Source organism: Taudactylus pleione, unplaced genomic scaffold, assembly GCF_031769625.1.
Source record: "Taudactylus pleione unplaced genomic scaffold, aTauple2 ptg000032l, whole genome shotgun sequence".
Taxonomy (NCBI): Eukaryota; Metazoa; Chordata; class Amphibia; order Anura; family Myobatrachidae; genus Taudactylus; species Taudactylus pleione.
The window spans coordinates 5787265-5803513 of record NW_028284434.1 but is presented as its reverse complement, the minus strand read 5'-3'; the positions used below and the strand labels follow the sequence as shown (position 1 = coordinate 5803513).

The 16249-nt window shown below is 41.2% G+C and overlaps 1 long non-coding RNA gene across 1 annotated transcript in view; it reads left to right on the top strand.

Annotated features, from left to right (window-relative positions):
• The window catches only part of LOC148538922 (uncharacterized), a 95487-nt gene that overhangs the window by 40779 nt on the left and 38459 nt on the right, over positions 1 to 16249 (top strand). Inside the window, exon 2 of the long non-coding RNA XR_015871254.1 lies at positions 1691 to 1822. This is a non-coding gene — a long non-coding RNA (uncharacterized LOC148538922). The remainder of the gene's footprint in view (positions 1 to 1690; positions 1823 to 16249) is intronic.

Sequence of the window (16249 nt, the reverse complement as noted above, 5' to 3'; positions counted from 1 at the left end):
TAATCTCCTAACAGCTTCTACTCCTTCTATATGCGGTATACTAGTGTACAGGCTGGCTATGTCCAATGTACACAGCCAAGTACCAGATGGAATGATATTTAAATCTGCCAGGCACAGTAAAAATTCTGTAGTATTTTTTAAATAGGTTACACCTGCCTGTACACAAGACTGGAGATGGTGATCCAGATAACAGGAGATATTGCTGTAAAGTGAGTCTCTTGCAGAGACTATAGGACGTCCAGGGGGGTGGGTGAGGCTTTTATGGATATTCGGTAGAGTATAAAGTAATGGTATTCGCGGATGTTCCATCATCAGATATTTACAAATATCTTGCGTGATAATCCCTCCATTACAAGCCACCTCAAGTAGGACATCAATTTCGTTTTTGAATATGTCAGTGGGATCTTTCTTCAATTTCTCATATACGATGTATCGGATAATTGTTTGTAAATCTCTTCACAGTAATCCTTTACATTAAGCACCACCACCCCACCCCCTTGTCTGCTGGTCTTATCACAATGTCTCTGTACATACTCAGATCCTTTAGTGCTGCCCATTCCTGCTTATTCAAGTTGTTTCTGAATCTGACTTCTTCATTCAGGTTACCTCTAATACTGGTGTCCAAGTATTTCAAATAACTATTAATAGCTATATTATTCGTAGGAGGATCAAAATTGGATCTTACTTTGAAAGGATTCACATCCTTTTGGGTTTGTATAAGATTTCTATTGTCAAAATAATCTCTTAATTTCAATTGTCTGGAGAGATATTGATGATCAATTTTCCATTTAAATGTATTGAATTTTTTGGTAGGTACATAACCAAGGCCCTTATTCAGTACTTTGACTTCTACTTCAGTTAAGACCCTGTTAGAGAGATTATATATAAGGTTAATTTCTTCCGGCCTCTCCCCCTGTTGTTTTTATGGTGCCTTTGACCTCCTCTTCTCTTGTGTTTTCTGCCACCCCTCGTCCTGCACGAGTCCTCACCCCTAAAGGGGGTCTTTGTCCAGAGGATCTTACTTGACTATTGACACTCTCATCTCCTGACGTGGAGGGCAAATCACTAGATGAATAGTTGTCTCTCTTCATTCTGGGGGTGTAAGTCTTAGGCCTATGATATCCTTGTGTTTTTATTTCAGAGCCTCCAGATAACCAACGATATACACGTCTCTCCTCATAGTCTTTATTGACCACTTAAAATTTTTGTTTCTTAAAGAGGACAAGTTCTTTTTTATATGTATTCACTTGTTGTTGCAATTTCTCTTGTTCACATTTCATTTTTTCACATAGAAAGACTGTTTTATTGGAGTTAGAAAATTCTGTGATTTTATGTCTGACTGCCATGAGTTCCCTGGCTGACTCTTCTACTACTAAGGTCATGAGATCCAGGGAACATTTATTGAGCACAGCTATCCACCATCTGACAAATTCTTTATTGTGTCACCATATATATATATACTATTGCACAGACACTTATGGTCACAGCATCACATGTAGTACTTGCATCTAGGTTTGTGTTCTGCATGTGATTACACATATGTTTATCTTTTAGTTGGCCTTACTAGTGATTGCATCAGGACTGCAACGTTCTCATCACATAGGGTGGACACGCGCAGTCTTTATTTCTATCCCTACATCCTTGTCATACTGTCTTTTTAATTTTTTTTTAATTTTCTTTATTTGTTTAGTTTGTTGTCATGGTGACAGCATGGGTTTCTGACCACACCCCCCCGGCTGTCTCGAGCGCTGGTGGGTCCCATGTGTGTGTTGTCATCGACAGATGCAGTGGCTGGGGAGCTTGTGGAGGTAATGGACACAGGGTGAGTAGATGTCTATATAAGTTTTGTCTTGTACACTATTTGTACGTCTTGATAAAAGTGTTAGCATGCTGAAACGTTGTCACTTCTTACTGGCTCCGTCTGGTCTGTTATTGATTACGCTGCTGAGTCCTGTTGAGTTCCCTCCAATTCTCTATATCCTTGCATTTACCACATGGATTGGCACCCAGGCATATTGGAAGTATTTGTTTGTGAGTGCCGGACCCACATTTTATGTATATATATATATATATATATATATATATAAAGAGAACTTTAGTGCCATCTTCTGCAGAAGACCTTTGGCAAGGAATGACAATCCATGTTATCTATAACGTTTATTTGGTATTGTGCCACATTCTGCTACTGTGCTTTGAAATCAACAAATTTTTGGGAAATACAAAGTCTGCTGAAAATAAGACAGGGTGTGATTTCCATTCATACTGCACAGATAAACTGCCAGCACTGATGTCGCATTCTTGTGGCCATCACAAAAAGATAAAAAATACTGTAGGCGCAACACATGGTTAAAAATAAAAGGCTCAGTAGTGAAGAGATCAAGGGGCCTATTCATGATGTTAATTATCGGGGTCCGAACGGACCCCGATAATTAACATTCTAACTCATAGTGGCCACCGGAGCAATTCAGCATTGCTACGACGTGGTGGCAGCTGATGTGAAATCAGCTGCCCCCGCGAGTGGCTTCACTGCTTCTTTCAGAGCAGTGAATCTTTTCACTGCTCCTATCGGAGTAGTGACAATGGTGCGCATGTGTGACCTACAGGTCACGCATGCGCACGAGAGCCCCGACATCCGGCGGAAGGAGCCAGACAGGGGCGGAGGAATCCGGATCCCTTCTCGCAACCCGGACCTTCTTCCCATTGGGAAGAGCGACTAGCGATCCACAAGCATGGGTACTCGCCATCGGAAGATGGCGAATGCTCCCGCAGTCAAGCTCTGAAAATATAATATTTTCAGAGCTTGAGGAATTCTATCCCCATACTAGTGTATGGGTATAGCGGGCCATTCCGCAAACAGAAGGTAAGTAGGAGATATCTGTGATATCTCCTGCTTTACCTTCTTAATGAATGGCCCTAATACTTCATTTTCACAATTGCAAGTGAAAATGTACTTTTTCACCTGCTTTTGTGAAAATTAAGTGATGATGAATAGGCCCCTAAGGATATTTGCCAAAGACTGAACATTTCACTTTTTTCTTTCCAGATAAAAGTCAATAACTGCTGTTACACATATAAATACATCCATGTATATACACACAAATCTAGCTACATACAATATATATACTGAACAACTTTAACATATTTAATTTTCAATGTTGAATATGAAATTCATCTGTCTTTGGATGACCTAGCAATCTAGCAAAACTACTGGTGGGATATTTAAATTATTTTCCATATTATTCACAAAGGAAGATAAGTAAAATGTTTGTAACTGTAATTAAGCAGTTAGTTAATTAAAAAAATAATAATAATATTGTGCTTTTTAAAATCTCTACCTGGTATATTTCTTTAGGTTAGGGAATAATTTATCTACAGTATAATTACTAAATAACAATTTCCTACACAAAGTCTATGCACACATCTAAGCTTTATAGAGTCTAATCACATCTCTCAGGAGTGCAGTGAGTGTAAGGGGTGGTACACTAAAGAGGCCAATTAAGATTAGTTCCATTAGTCTAATTTTCCCAAAGCAAATAACCATGCTCGCACTTTCAGCTAATGTCCAACAATAGTAGTGTGAATCCAATGTCAAAGCTCAACGTTCTATAAAGAAAGGGTTGTACAAACATCAATGTGAATCAGGACAGCATTCCCTATGAGAGGGCCTGTGCCTTATATTGGAGACTAATTTCCAGAGTGGCCAATGAGGAAGCAGAGGAGATGGGGGACCTGTGCTGGAGTATATTTATCATTTTACTGATTTATGATCTATTTTAATTTCTTTAACACTGATGCTTTTTTCAACCCTGTGCTGAGCCTATTTTGGCATGTTTTAGAATGATCCCATTTCAACATCTATAACAGTAATATTTTTATGCAGTACCCACAAATAATACCTTATTCTGTCAGAAGATTTTGTTTATTCAGAAAATAGCGATACAGTACAGTAGTTTGCGCATATCTCCTGATATGGCAAATACAATATACCCACATACTGTATTTTTGTATTAATATTGCAAAAAAGTTGACTAAAATAAAATTTTTAGTTTAGTTTTATATTCTGACAACCAATAAATACTGTGCAACAATGAAACTTATGCTGGCACTGGCGCTCACCTGGTACAACCTATATAACTAGAGTGTCACAGTTGGTGCTAGTGAGTTACCTGTCTCAGGTGATGAACTGGAATCACTGGAGGCCAGCTGGACTGGAACCATGGATAACATGAATAGCTCTTTTAATATAAGAAGTGGGTAGCAGTGAGAAATGCCTTTGGTGCTGAGTGACTGGAACAGGAAACTTGAAACGTTGGAGTGAGACCAGAAGGAGCTTAGAGGGACCAGACTGGGACTGGCAGGTAGGCTGACTGAGCTGGTCAGGGTACCAGTAGATGAGCTTGCAGATGGATGGTAGTACGGAAGCTACTTGGTGCAGCGAATGAGCCATGAGGCGAGTGGACTTGGAGGAACCGGACTGGGACTGGCAGGAAGGCTGACTGAGCTGGTCGGGTTACTAGTAGATGGGCTTGCAGATGGATGGTAGCATGGAAGCTACTTGTTGTGACTTGGGAAACTGTGGGTAGATGTTGGTAGCTGGGTGGCTACGTGGAGCGGCTGGATAGCTGTGGGTAGACGCTGGTAGCTGGGTAGCTACGTGGAGCAGCTGGATAGCTGTGGGTAGACGCTGGTAGCTGGGTGGCTACGTGGAGTGGCTGGATAGCTGTGGGTAGACGCTGGTAGCTGGGTGGCTATGTGGAGCGGCTGGTTAGCCGTGTGTAGACGCTGGTAGCTGGGTGGCTTCGTGGAGCAGCTGGATAGCCGTGGGTAGACGCTGGTAACTGGGTGGCTACGTGGAGCACTGGATAGTCATGGGTAGATGCTGGTAGCTGGGTGGCTACATGGAGCGGAGAATCAGGACCACACCTGTGATTCCAGTTAAGACTAGCAATGCTCACAGACAGAGCAGGGTCCAGGTGATTAATCAGTGTGGGTAGGAGAGCAGTCTGCACACACAGAGAGCATGATTCAGCCAGAGCAGATGTCCCAGGAGAATTACAAACACAGATCCATAGAGCAGCTGGCAGAGGTTAGTCACAAAAGGTAAAAACTAGCCAGGATTGTGACAGTACCCCCCTCTTCATGGGTGGACTCCGAACACCCAAATAAATACATAGGAGAACATGAAAAAATGAGACACCCAGGAAACTAAAAAACTTTCTTCCAAACATGACATTACAGGAGCTTCAAACATAGGGACACCATCACTCTAGAAACATCTCTTTAGACATTCTCTTAATTCTTACATTTATTGGGATACCAGGAGTGGAAATTCTTCAAAGGGAATGGTTCAAGACCTTCGTCAATTCTTCTTTCTGCTGCGAGAACATTTTGTGCCAACCAACGGACATGGGATCTCTGGTAACTCCTGTGGAAATACATGACTGGAAAGGACAGGGTCAAATGGCAGATGGTTTTCAGGGAATGGAGAATTATCATATGCAGGATCGAGTTCAGACTCTGAGTCAGTATCTAAATGTAAAATCCAAGGTTTAGTAGGACTTGAACATTGATAGGACACCTGGGAGGAACTAAGCGAAATAACCAATTTTGATGGTGTTTTGTGAGGTACCGCAGTATGAAGAGGACAAGGAGGTGGGCACACATCTCATGTTCAGGGATGCCGATTCTATAGTGCCAGTCTCCTTGGATGCTTTGAATTCTGCACGTTGGCCCTTGAAAACTTGACCTTGTTCGGATTTCAGGGAAGGGGAGGACTCAGCAGAGGATGATTCCTTAGTAGAACTGACAGACTGCTTGGATCGATTTTCAGAACTGAGAATTTCACTAGAATTTCGTTTGACAGGTTTAAGACCAAATTCTTTAATAACAGCTTCACTGAAAGTCTTTATTTTTAGAAGCACTGGATCTTTAGACTCGATGAAAGGATGGGCCCAGTCCAACGCCTTACCTCTAAAGGAAGAGAGAAGGTACTTAGTAAAGTTGGTAGGAGTGATACCTCAAGCTGGATCTTCTTCCATGATTGCAGCATATTGCTCCAGTAATGCAAAGTATTGCGATAAGTCCCCATCAAAATATATGCATCCTGGAGTATCCAATGAAGTTTGTGTGTTCGAGGATTGTGGAGCACATTCAAGTGCAGGGCTGGAAGAGACTTGAGGATGCTCTGATTGTTGAGGAATCAAAACAACTGAAGTTGACAGCTGTTTGGTACTTGGACCAACTAAAGGAACTGGAAGGAGTCCTGAGGAGCCAGAGACAGCAGCTTCAACATTCGAGGCTGAGAACAGGCTACAGAAACTGTCATTCTCTGGAATGATATTTTCAGGAGATGCTGAACAGGATTAGTACTACATGACACTTCTCCCTGGGAACTGGAACCTGGAACCCACTCCTGGGGCATGAGACTTGAGACCACCTCCTGGGGTGTGATACTTGAGGCTCCTTGCTGGAGTGTGAGACTTGAGACCCCTCCTGGGGCATGAGACTTGAAACCCCCTCCTGGGGCATGAGACCTGAGACCCCCTCCTGGGGCACAAGAACTGAGACCCCCTCCTGTGGTACGAGACTTGAGATCCACTTCTGGAATGAGGCACTTGAATTCTCCTCCTGGGGAATAGCACTAGAAACCCCATCCTGTGGTATGAGACTTGAGACCCCCTCCTGGGCTGTGAGACTTGAGACCCCCTCCTGGGGTACAAGACTTGAGATCCCCTTCTGGAATGAGGCACTTGAATTCCCCTCCTGGGGAATAGTACTAGAAACCCCATCCTGGGGTATGAGACTTGAGAACCCCTCCTGGGGTACAAGACTTGAGATCCGCTTCTGGAATGAGGCACTTGAATTCTCCTCCTGGGGAATAGCACTAGAAACCCCATCCTGGGGTATGAGACTTGAGACCCCCTCCTGGGGTGCGAGACTTGAGACCGCCTCCTGGGGTGCGACTTGAGACCCCTCCTGGGGTGTGAGACTTGAGACCCCCTCCTGGGGAGCGAGACATGAGACCCCCTCCTGGGGTACGAGACTTGAGACCCCCTCCTGGGGTACGAGACTTGAGATCCCCTTCTGGAATGAGGCACTTGAATTCCCCTCCTGGGGAATAGTACTAGAAACCCCATCCTGGGGTATGAGACTTGAGACCCCCTCCTGGGGTGCGAGACTTGAGACCCCCTCCTGGGGCGCGAGAGTTGAAACCCCCTCCTGGGATGCGAGACTTGAGACCCCCTCCTGGGGCATAATTCTTGTAACCCTCTCCTGGGGTGAGAGACTTACTGTCCCGTCCTGGAGTACAGAACTTGACACTCCCTGTTGGAGTATGGGACCAAAAATCCCCTTCTGGGGCAGCTGACTCGACTTTTCCTTTTGGGGTATGGAACATGAACCCCCCTTTTGGGATGCAAGGACAGAGACTTCCTCCTGGGGTGAGTGACTCAAAACCCCTTCTTGGGTTAGGAGACTTGAGGACCCTCCTGGGGTTGAGACTCTGGAGACCCCTCCTGGGGTTGCCAACTGGAGTCCCCAACCAGAACAGGCAGAATCTGGGACAGGACTGGAACAGGCAGAATCCGGGACAGGACCGGAACAGGCAGAATCCAGGACAGGACCGGAACAGGCAGAATCCGGGACAGGACCGGAACAGGCAGAATCCGGGATGGGACCGGAACAGGCATTGAGACGTTGACACATTGTTATACTGCTGAAATTGCAAAGGGGACAGCCTTTGATAAAGTGGTCAGAAGCTCCACAATAGCGACAGAGATCTAAATCTTTAAACCGCTGGCGTTCAGCCTCAGAGAGCTTGGAGCACGGGTGACTTCGAAGTCTCACTTTACTTGGCATGGAAGAATCTTTGGTTCTTAGAGATTCCAAGACAGAGTTTTTAGTTGAGACAGAGGTAGCTCTAAGAAATTCAGGAATGATCTGAAAGATTTTGCTGAGTAGAGCCTGTAGCTGTTCCAGCAGTTGATGGAAAGTAGTTAGGGGTTCAGGTAAGATTTGGGTATCATCTAGCCGGTTAGTCAGAATTTGCAGAAGCTGTAGTACTTGATGCTGTACCGCCTCCTGTGAATCCAAGCGAGTTATTAGGTTACGGAAAGTACTTGATCCAGTATTAGGTGCTTGATCCACCACCATCGTTAGGCTTGAACATACTGTCACAGTTGGTGCTAGTGAGTTACCTGTCTCAGGTGATGAACTGGAATCACTGGAGGCTGGCTGGACTGGAACCATGGATAACATGAATAGCTCTTTTAATATAAGAAGTGGGTAGCAGTGAGAACTGACTTTGGTAATGAGTGACTGGAACTGGAAACTTGAAACATTGGAGTGAGACCAGAAGGAACTTGGAGGGACCGGACTGGGACTGGCAGGTAGGCTCACTGAGCTGGTCAGGGTACCAGTGGATGAGCTTGCAGATGGATGGTAGCATGGAAGCTACTTGGTGCAGCTAATGAGCCGTTAGGCAAGTGGACTTGGAGGAACCGGACTGGGACTGGCAGGAAGGCTGACTGAGCTGGTCGGGTTACTAGTAGATGGGCTTGCAGACAGATGGTAGCATGGAAGCTACTTGTTGTGACTTGGGAAGCCATGGGTAGACGTTGGTAGCTGGGTGGCTACGTGGAGCGGCTGGATAGCCGTGGGTAGATGCTGGTAGCTTGGTAGCTACGTGGAGTGGCTGAATAGCCGTGGGTAGACGCTGGTAGCTGGGTGGCTACATGGAGTGGCTGGATAGCCGTGGGTAGATGCTGGTAGCTGGGTGGCTACGTGGAGCGGATGGATAGCCGTGGGTAGATGCTGGTAGCTGGGTAGCTACATGGAGTGGCTGGATAGCCATGGGTAGACTCTGGTAGCTGGGTGGCTATGTGGAGCGGCTGGATAGCCGTGGGTAGATGCTGGTAGCTGGGTGGCTACGTGGAGTGGCTGGATAGCCATGGGTAAACGCTGGTAGCTGGGTGGCTACATGGAGTGGCTGGATAGCCGTGGGTAGATGCTGGTAGCTGGGTGGCTACATGGAGTGGCTGGATAGCCATGGGTAGATGCTGGTAGCTGGGTGGCTACATGGAGTGGCTGGATAGCCGTGGGTAGACGCTGGTAGCTGGGTGGCTATGTGGAGTGGCTTGGGAGCCGTAGGTGAGAGATGGTAGCGTAGAAGCTACTTGGTGTGGCCTGGGAGCCATGTGGAGAAGCTGGTAGCGTGGAGGCTACTTGGAGCGGCCTGGGAGCCGTAGGTGAGAGGCTGGTAGCGTGGATAGCTGAACGTAGCAGGCTTAAAGATAGCACTCATCTAGGAACCAGCAGGAGCCTGGGACACACTGGTACTCAGAAGTACAGCTATAGCACAAGTTGTACACCATGGGATGTAACGAGATGTTCAAGCACTGAGTGCTATTAGAGGAGGATCTATATACCTAGAGTCTGGCAGCATTTGGTGGATACAGACAGGTGGTCTGGCAGTGGCATTCTGAGTGGAGCAAGGCACAACATGCAGAGGGAGTAATCATCTCTACAGCCCTTGAGAATCAGGACCACACCTGTTATTCCAATTAAGACTAGCAATGCTCACAGACAGAGCAGGGTCCAGGTGATTAATCAGTGTGGGGAGGAGAGCAGTCTGCACACACAGAGATGTCACAGCCAGCATGATTCAGCCAGAGCAGATGTCCCAGGAGAATTACAAACACAGATCCATGGAGCAGCTGGCAGAGGTTAGTCACAAAAGGTAAAAACTAGCCAGGATTGTGACATAGAGTATCAAATTACTTGGCTGCAGCTACCGGTTTAAGAAAACTGTGTATTATTTCCAAAAGATTTAAAATTAAAGAAAACCGGCTGCGCACTCCTAATTGAGCCGATTCAACTATAAAAGTAAAAATATATTTATTGCCACAATCCCATACACACATATGCAAATATACATAAAAGACAATAATAAAAAATCCTGAAATAGATACCTTGGAATATATTTGATACTCACTCCCGGCGGATGATATCCTTTGCTACTTGCCGTCCATTCTCCCTTAGAGATACCGGCATGGGACAACCTGATTTATCAGCAGCCACCCTATGGTAACATACTACTCTAATACCAGACACAAGTGGCGTCCCCAGTCTGGTGTTATTCTCAGGAACCATAGTCCATTATATTTGATGGGATCAAAATTGTTACCAGCAAATATCCAGACCAGACATAAGAACGGTGGGTGCTTTGAAACCACATATAACAGCTTTTATTAAGTTTACTGCATGTAAGCCCAATACACGCTGGACATTGGAATCGGAAACCAGGACACTTTATGGGGATCGAAGCAGCAGTAGCCTCTTTACAAACAGGAATGCTACATGGATGTGGTAATTATCCACTACTAATATAATTGAACTCAAAATTTTATTTTTTATTTTTAATACATAGGACTATCCTAAACATCCATAGAGGAGTACATATATTTCCAATATTGAACATACATTCGTTCATCAGTATTATGTTATACACTCTCTCAAATGTCGTTCATATTTTTGTTTTTCAGAGAGATACTTTGCTATTTATTCTGGGACATTGTTTATTTGATACAGTTGCTCATGATAGTGACTTACCATTTATTGTATTACTTGTTTTGTGCAAATTTTTTTCTATTGTCTTTTATGTATATTTGCATATATGTGTATGGGATTGTGGCAATAAATATATTTTTACTTTTATAGTAGCATCGGCTTATTTAGGAGTGCGCAGCTGGTTTTCTTTAATTTTAAGAAATACTTTGTGGTTCTTGCTTCGCTATTGATCCAGTTTTTCAAAACAGTGAAAAGCAGGATTCTACATGTAGATTTTCATAATAAAATTTGCACTTTGAAATGATAATGAATTTATTTAATAGTTTGAAGTAAATGCTAACATATCACATGAAGACACCCCTGAGTTTATTGAAGCTAGGATGAGAGAGATCAGGGCATTAAAACCTGCATATCTCTAGATCACTTATCACTTTCTTTAGCACGGGGTGCTATTTTAATTACTATGGTTGCAAATTGTTTGAAAGAAGGGATTCCCCTCTTTAAAATGAGTTTAGCCTGTCTGTGCTAAGTTATTGCTCTCCTGATTCCTTGACTCTGGGGTCACAGAAGAGCAACAGACAATAACCAATAAGAAGTGACATCATTTGAAAGAGGGGGATGCCTTTTTTATAAATATGTATGCTTCTCCATCTTTGAAGCCATAATACTCCCCCTTTCCTTGGACTTCATAATGATATCTGTAATGAAGAGGGTTATTGTCTAGTGACCAGACTGATCACTAGACAATAGCTACTAAGTTGGCATATAACTTAAAAGAAGGGAGTTCATTCTTGAAAAAACAATGGTGTCCCTGAGTTGTAAATGCAAGGATAAGTTGAATTGGTCCACTTTTAATTCACTTGTGTCGTGCCCTGACTCTAAAAGAGTTTCAGTGTGTAGTGGCTGGAAGGAGATGTTATTGAAAATGTAATTGAACCTTGATGAGATGATGTCATAGAGCATTGATTTGATAGTCACAAAGTCTCTCCTTCTTCTGACAGTAACTACTGGTGGTAGACATGTAAATATGTTTCTGTTCTGTGATATCTTGCAGTGCAGAGGACGAGTCCCAATCATCCTTAGCATTTAAGAAATTAATGTAGTTTTTTAGATTTTACATTAGGTGACTCACATGTTAAGTTTCTCAAAAAAATATACAAAAATAAAGAATGTAAAATAATGACATAGCAAAAAATAAAATACAATCATAGACCACTGGCATAATAACTTTTTTTGCAGCAGTCAAAACATGCCTCCTCATCCTGATGATCAACATATGTATAACTTTACAGATCAGCTTTTCATCCGATAATGAACATTATAACAAACATTCCAAACTAGAGGTCAGAGTTTTATTTTATTATTGTTAAACTTGCTGTAAATGATAAAAAAATAAAATAATGAAGAATTGTTGAGATAAAGGAGAATATATCTAGCACATAACCTTTTGCTGTCCAAGAAATGTCATAAAGACAGCTGTATAGACGGTATAACTACTCACTGACAGACAAAATACTATTAAAAGTTATGAAAGCATCCAATAAGTTACAAAAACTTAGACAAGATTTAACATAAAATTATAAAGGAGAAGGTAACAGTCACTGGAATGGCATCAATAAAAACTCTAGTTTTTCAGTTGTAAAAATTTATATTGTACTATATCTTTAAAAAAAATTATTTTATTGAAGCAGTTCAAACGTACATGTTCATATGACATTACAGAAATTCAGTTAGCAATAAGTCCTCTCATTCAAAATGCAAAAGTTGTTAAGATGGCCACTTGTATCCAGAAAACAATATAGTAACTAATTGCATTGTAGAGGAGTTTCTTCAATGACTCAAATACATTTAACATTAACACTGATTAATCCTGAACATTGATCTTCTTTCAGTTAGAACAGAATATAATTAAACAGAGGTCTAATTTATAATAAAGTATATATGAGGTCATACATTTGTACAAGTACTGTATATCTAAGAAAATGTAGAGTGACTGAATGGATAAAACACTGTGTATTCAGGGCAAGCTTTTACCCAGTCTGATAGCCACTGCTGTGGTTTTGCTTTGGTATGGGATTGAAATACATTCACTAATCAAGATATCTTTAAGGATGGAATCATCTCCGATCTTCGGATGGAAGTTTCGTAGGAATATTATTTTAAATCTATACTTATGTGCTTTTTTTCTTTTTCATTCATTATATTAAAGCCCATTACATTCCTAGAGTTTAGTTTAAGCGTTTGAAGAGCGTGAGTAGGTGCAATGTGTGTTATATTTCTGGACATGACTTGCCCACCCCCAGGGATTCTAAACCATACACAATAAATATCTTCTGCCCCATCAAGCGGGGAGAGATAAGTTTCTTCCATGCCTAGAAAGAATGGATGACAGCGCTAATTAGATCAAAAACATTTTAATTTGATATCATTTAAAATTGAATAAGCACATCACTAATAATGCATATAAACATTAATAATTAGGCATAAAAAAATATCTATAACCGGCCGGTTAGATCAATAACCTATTTCAACCCAAGAGAAAAAAGAGAACTGCAGTAATAAAATATTCCAATATCCGGATTTAATATATCACATATATCAGTATATATGGCGATGCTATGTGTCTTTCAGCATCGATAATAGCAATTTCTCCTTCTGTTAGAGACAAAAAATATATATATACACACGGCTCTTAAAAATAACAGTCAGATTGCCAATTTGTTAAAAAACAAGCAACAAGCCATCAAAAATGAATGGATCAATAATAAAAAGTAGGTCCTGTTTACATATATAGCTGTTTATTAGTTTTTCGGTTGCCTTTGTTAATAGAAGTGTTATTCAGTTGCCTTTGTTAGTAAAAGCGTTATTCAGATAGCATGCAAAAAAGATTTTATTAAAGCAGCATGCAAACTCTAATCCCATTAGATGTTAGTAACAACGCCAATATCACAGCTTGTAGCAGAGAGTTCTCAGAATAGCATGCAGCATGCAGCAGAATTTCCAAATCTCTTAAAGATATATTCACTTGTTATTACACATTTGCATGCACATTAAGGGATTTCCTCTCATGCAAAGAGTAAGGATTCAAAACAAGGTTTACTTTCGATCCACAGCTGTGTATAATCAGGCACCAAGGACATCCAATCCTCATGTATAAGTAAACTTTTACTCACAGTTCTCCCGGGAGAAAAAAAGTTATTACCAGCTGGTTTTGAAACCAAAATGCAGTGTCTTTACGCATTTCACCACCTTCGTGACAGTCAGCGGCTTCTTCAGAAGTATCTGCACAGTTTAGTTTCCCCGGTTTTTATCACAGGGGGGTGGCGCTATGCGCATGCGCCAAAGGCAACAATCCAAGCCTCGTTGTGGGGAGGAATCTCATAACTGTTTTTCACCAAACTTTATACATCGCAGCAGCTTTAGATTAAATTACTATTAATATTACTGTATTATTTTATATATTTTTTTTTTCGTGATTGGGAATAGTGCGCCTGGTTTTTTCTTTACTGTTGTTTTCTCTAGTGGTTTGCTTTGATTGGGCTGCCTTTCCCAGTCATGTCATCACTTAGGTGCATAACAGATCAAATGGAAAGGAGGAATCTTTTTTTGAAGGGTAAAATCCCTGTATGCACAGAAGAAGGGATTAGTGATACAGCCGATATGCACAGGCTGTTTAATAAACTAGAAAACCTGTGCATAGATGAAACTAGACACTGGTGGGATCAGGTCACCCTCCAGAAATATCTTGATAGTGACCTGATCCCACACCCCCTAAGGGTTTTGAAAACCTCCGCATTTAAGGAGGATACTAAGTTCACAGAAAATTGGAATAATATTCTAGATTTGTGTTCCAAAAGTTTAATGAAATTGCTAATTAGACATAGGGAACAATGTGTAGAAAGAATACAGGTTGAGATAGAAAAGACTTATAATATATTAAAAGCTTTTGAAGGTAGTCAGGAATATAAGGAGAGAGATTTGACGGTTAATCAAAAATTAGAAGAATTTGAGCATTTATTAATATCAAGAAAAGAACAGAAAATGGAATTAGATACAAAAGACTATGAGAGAGGAGAGGTTCATAATTATAATAGATTGGGCAGAAATAAAACTGGGCAAAATTTGATGCAAGCCAAGTATAATAAGAAATATATGCCCAGATTTGTAGATAAACCTAGGAGAGAACAAGCTTTTGGTAATAATAGAAATCAAATATGAAGGAACTCAAATTATGAGGAGAGATTAAGAAAGAATAGTAATTATTTAGATTATTCACACAGAAATAGGTTTGAGATGTTGGAACATCACAGACCTTCGAGAGGTAGAAACTTTACAGCACAAGCCAATTCTAGGCGAGTTTCAAAATATTCTGAGACAGAGGAGGAATTTGAACAATCCCCCCAAAATAATGTTTTTTTGGGGACGCGCAGAAATCTCCACAGACCTTTTGGTGTAACACCCAAAAGTCAGAAAAGAGACAGAGTAAGAGATATAGAGGTACAAGAGGAGGCAGAAGAAAACAAAACAAAAAGTCTCCGCTTAAAGTAGGAACAAGGGGAAGGGGTATATATAACCTCTCATCCAAAGTGCTTAATGATAATGAACTGACTCTCTTGGAGAAGGGTCTTCATTTTGCCCCTGTTTCAAAACCAAATCTCTTTAGTCTCTTTGTTGATTTAAACCGCTATGTTAGAACATTATGTCGAAAACGGTACTTTGCCCTGAAAGCACTAAAAGGTAATATACAGGACACCTTGCCAATTTGTCTTGATAAGGAGGATGATATGATTGTAGATATTCTGCACTCCTTACAGAACGAGACAGAAATTGGGAATGAGGAAAATAGAGAAAGTGTGAAAATTTATGATTACCAAAAAGGCTCATTTAAAAATAAATCGGATTTCTATCCGTTGCAATTTAAGGGCCCATATATAGATAGTTTCTACAAAACCACACTGGACCAGTTTAAAGATATGTGTGAGTGGGCAGAAAAGACACATGTAAGAGATAATTTAAATTTTGGAGAGAGAAAGGCTGTGAGGTGTCTGTATGCTGACAGAGTTGTTGTCATCAAACCCGCAGATAAGGGCGGTGGGATTGTCATTCTTAATACCATTGACTATGTAATGGAAGCATTAAGACAACTAAACAACGAACTGGTCTATAGGAAGTTGTGTGACAATCCCACCACCCTTTTCCAAAGACAACTCAGAATGTTGTTGGAGGAAGCTTTGGAACAAAGGGTAATAACTAAGGAAACTTTTCACTTTTTGTATAATTTACACCCTATCACACCCACTTTTTATTTTCTACCTAAAATACACAAGTCACTAGTTGCACCCCCAGGTCATCCTATTATTTTGGGGGTGGGTTCACTCACTAATAATTTATCTTTTTTATAGATCATTTTCTACAGAATCATGTGGTTAAATTGGATTCATATATAAAAGACTCTAGACATTTTCAAAATTTGATAAATGAAATAACGTGGCATCCAGAATATCATCTATTAACATGTGATGTAGAATCTCTTTATTCTAACATTCCACATGATTTAGGCATTAATGCTGTGGATTATCTAAAAAAAGATGGTACATTGTCAGATGATCTGAGAGTCTTTTTACTGCATTCCATTAAATTTATTTTATCACATAATTATTTTTTATTTGATCAACAGTTTTAT